The following is a 4,288-nucleotide window of genomic DNA, read 5'->3' on the forward strand; positions in this document are numbered from 1 at the left end:
AAGTTTATATATCCTTTGAAAAAATAAGAAGTCAAAAAGTTTAGAATTAAGTAATAAGTCTTCAACATTATAAAGCCATATATAACAGTAATTAAAGTAGTGGTAATGTTTACCCTCATAAAAATGTCACAGAATTCAAATCACAACTTGGATTCTCAATGATTCAAGTGTCTTATCTTACACAATAAGAGTTTGATCAATTTTAAGAGAAAATTCCTCCAGATATGCTGTCCTCAAGTCCTCTAATCTTGCGTAATCTTGCGGTCCATCAGCTCATACAATGGGATAGCTTGTTGCTGTGGCAATTCCACAATGATTGTTCTGGTCTTAGGCCATTTTTATATAGCCATTCCAGCCCCATTCTGGACCCCAACTGTTCTTTTTTTTTTTCTTTTTTTTTTATTTATGATAGTCACACAGAAAGAGAGATAGAGATAGAGAGAGAGAGAGAGAGAGAGAGAGAGGCAGAGACACAGGCAAAGGGAGAAGCAGGCTCCATGCACCGGGAACCGATGTGGGACCCGATCCCAGGTCTCCAGGATCGCGCCCTGGGCCAAACGCAGGCGCCAAACCGCTGCGCCACCCAGGGATCCCCCAACTGTTCTTGATAATCCAAAATTTATTATTTGAATCTGTTCCTTCAAAGCCATAGCCAGCCACCAGAACACCATGATCTAGATCTTTGCTGCTGCAGTCCGGATCAAAATAAATGCCTGATTTGTAGAACTGGAAATGCCTGCATCAGTAGCAACAGAGATGGGCCCTAGAGTTGCCACTGCCTTCATTAGGGTCTTTTCCCATTGAGGTAGGTCCATGAAGCCAGTGTCATTGGCAGCAGAACACTCAGTCTTGTAGTTACAGGTCTCTGTGTCCTTTCCAAGCTATGGATAAAATTCCTCTGAGTCCAGGCCTCCATTGTCCTTAACATGCTGAAAGGTGTTATCCATTAGGCCACCATTGCAGCCCTCATTGCCTTGAGCCTTAGAGCAGTCCACCAGGTTCTGTTCACTCAGTGGCACAAGTTTGCCCATTTTCCGGAACATCTGTCCTTTGAGGGCACCAGTTCCTCTAAAAGTCCAACAAGAACCACACTGACCCTGATTCTGCACAGGAGTTACGTAGCCTTTCTCTCTCCAGTCCACAGATTTGGGGATCTCAGCAAAGATAGGTTCTTGGAACACTTTCCCTTTCTTGTGCTTCTGGTTTTGAAAGTCATTCATCACCTGCCTGAATTCTTCATTGGTCATGTCACCAAAGGTATTCATCGCCATTGTGAAGCCATGTTTCCCTTGGCTATATTCTCAGTTATGCAGTTCAATCATTTTCATATTCTCCCACATTGCTCTCCTCCATCCTTCTTCATTCATGCCATATAATCTGTGCATTGCCTTCCACTGGTACCATTGTGCATTTAAGCTTTGATCAAGTTTTGGAGCTGCTGAGGCTATTCATAAGCAAAGGGCAGTCAAGAAGAGTGAACAATTCATGTTTCAAAAACCTGCGGCATCCACAGCTGCGCAGGTGCACCCCACGGATCGCCAAAGCCCAGGAGTCTAGTGTATTATTTTCTAAGTATCTCTTTACTTTGGTTATTAATTGATATACTTGGCATTATTAATTGATATACTTGGCATCTCCCACATTAAGAGCATACATATTCATGATTGGTAGGTCTTCTTGCTGGATTGATCCTTTAAGTATGATATAGTGTCTGTCTTCATCTCTTACTACAGTCTTTGGGATAAACTTTAATTGATCTGATTTGAGGATTGCTACCCCAGCTTTCTTTTGAGGAGCATCTGAATGGTAGATGGTTTTCCACTCCTTCATTTACAGGCTGGAAGTGTCCTTAGGTCTAAAATGAGTCTTTTGCAAGACAGCAAATAGATGGGTCTTTCTTTTTTATCCAGTCTGATACCCTGTGTCTTTTGATGGGATCATTTAGCCCATTCACATTCAGAGTAACTATTGAAAGATATGAATTTATAGTGTTATTGTAATACCTATTCTGTCCCTGTTTTTGTGGATTATTTCCTTGAGCTCCCTCTTTCTTTTACAGGGTCCCCTTTAATATTTATTGTAGAGATGGTTTGGTGGTCACATAGTCTTTCAGTTTCTGCCTATTCTGGAAGCTCTTTTTCTCTCCTATTCTGAATGAAAGTCTTTTTATTTAGGACCCTGAATATACCCTGCCAGCCCTTTCTGGCCTGACCGGTCTCTGTGGAGAGGTCTGCTGTTAATCTGGTATTTCTCCCCATATAAATTAAGAATCTCTTGTCTCATGCTGCATTAAGAATTTTCTCTTAAATGTGTGGGAAATATCAGAAAGGGATACAGAACATAAAGACTCCTAACTCTGGGAAACGAACTAGGGGTGGTGGAAGGGGAGGAGGGGGGGTGGGGGTGAATGGGGAACGGGCACTGAGGGGGCCACTTGACGGGATGAGCACTGGGTGTTATTCTGAATGTTGGTAAATTGAACACCAATAAAAATAAATTTATTATAAAAAAAGAATTTTCTCTTAATCTTTGAAATTTGCAAGCTTCACTATTAAATGTGAGGTGTTGAATGGTTTGTATTGATTGGGGGAGGTCATCCCTAACTCTTGGATCTAAATGCTTGTTTCCCTCCCCAAATTAGGGAAGTTCTCAGCTATGGTTTGTTCAAATATACTTTGTGGTCCTATCTATTTCTCAGTCTCTTCTGGAGTCAAATTATATGTAAATTCTTCCTTATCAAGCTATCATTTATTTCCCTAACCCTTTCTTCTTTGGTTTTTAATTGTTTTTCTCTTTTTTCCTCAGCTTTCTTCCTTACCATCAACTTGTCTTCTATGTCACCCATTCTCTCTTCCACCTCATTAACCCTAGCAGTTAGGAAATCCAGTTTGTATTGCATCTCATTTAATCTCTTTTTAATTTAGGCCTGATTAGATCTCACTTCTGCAATAACAAAGTCTCTAGAGTCCCTTAGGCTTTTTTCCAGAGCCACCCATAGCTTTGTATTTGTACTTCTGGATTGACTTTTTGACATCGGATTTAAATCCAAATTCTGTAATTCTGTTACTGAGAGTTCTGTTATTGGTTCTTTCTTTTTTGGTGAATTCTTCCTTCTAGTTACTTTGTCCAATGCATAGTGGCTGTATGAGTGGGCTGAAACAAAAATATCAACCACACCCTAAGTAAAATATACCCTAGATGATTCCGAAGAGGTCTGAGACCAAAAAATAAAAAATAAATAAAAATAATAATAAAAAAAGAGAACAACATAAAACAAAAGGACCACTAAAGTGAAAAACAAATTTTAAAACAAATTAGTAAAAATAAAAGGCCAAAAACCACAGAGAATAAGAAAAAAAAAGGAAAATAAAGTAAAAAAAGAGAAAAAGGGGGGGGGGCGGGGGATGGTGGTGGTGAATAAATGACAGTGGAGATAATGTAGTCTACCTGAGGGGTCCTAGAGGGTAATCCTCTTGGTTTTGAGTGTATTTTGTTCTGTATGTTAGAGGATGCTCTATCCTAAATTTATATATACCATCAATACTTATTTAAAGCCCCAACATTGAACACCAAAACATAAACAAGATAAAAGAGGGGGCCGCAGAATGGGAAGGAAGAGAGAATATAATCTCACAGAATGAATCAGCACATTATTCCACTTGTTTCTGGGTGTATGTTGATGTTTGTTAAAAGGTATTAACTTACACCATTGTAAAACAAAACGAGGCAGAAAAAAACAAGAAACAAAAACCCATAACTCATGTATCTCCCAAAATTAAATTATGTTGAAGGGAATCCAGAAGTGAAAAATATATCTAAGACATGTAATTGTAGAAATATGAAAGTCAAAAAGGAAAAAACTTAAAAATGAAGAGGTGGTAAAATATTATAGTTAAGGTGGGAAAAAAGAAAAAATATTGGAAATTTTTAGTCTAATATGAAAATGAGTCATAATGGAAAAGGGGGAAAAAGGGGACCCTCTAGTTCTATATTCTATTTTCCCTTAATTTTCTCTCAGTCATGGAGATTTCAGTGCTGCTTGGTCAATAAACTTGCTCTTCCCCAGTTCTTCCAGCTGGTCTTCTGGGGGAGGGGCCTGCTGTGCTGATTCTCAGGTGTCTGTGCCTGGGGGAGATGCTCCACCCCCTGCCAGGTGCCGGGCTCAGTGTGAGCTGTGCTCCTCGTAGTGCCCCTCCCCATTTTATTCTTATTTATTTATTTAGCCTTTCTATCTTTTAGAAAGCCAAAACTTTTCTCTCTGTAGCATACCAGCTATTCTCTCTTTGAA

The 4,288-nt window shown here is 39.4% G+C and overlaps 1 pseudogene; it reads right to left on the reverse strand.

Annotated features, from left to right (window-relative positions):
- Positions 1–273: 273 nt before the first annotated feature.
- LOC129502666 (procathepsin L-like) lies at positions 274–1,487 on the reverse strand (annotated as a pseudogene).
- Between the last annotated feature and the right edge of the window lie 2,801 nt (positions 1,488–4,288).

The sequence above is a fragment of the Nyctereutes procyonoides genome, unplaced genomic scaffold (assembly GCF_905146905.1).
Source record: "Nyctereutes procyonoides isolate TBG_1078 unplaced genomic scaffold, NYPRO_anot_genome, whole genome shotgun sequence".
In the NCBI taxonomy this organism is placed as follows: Eukaryota; Metazoa; Chordata; class Mammalia; order Carnivora; family Canidae; genus Nyctereutes; species Nyctereutes procyonoides.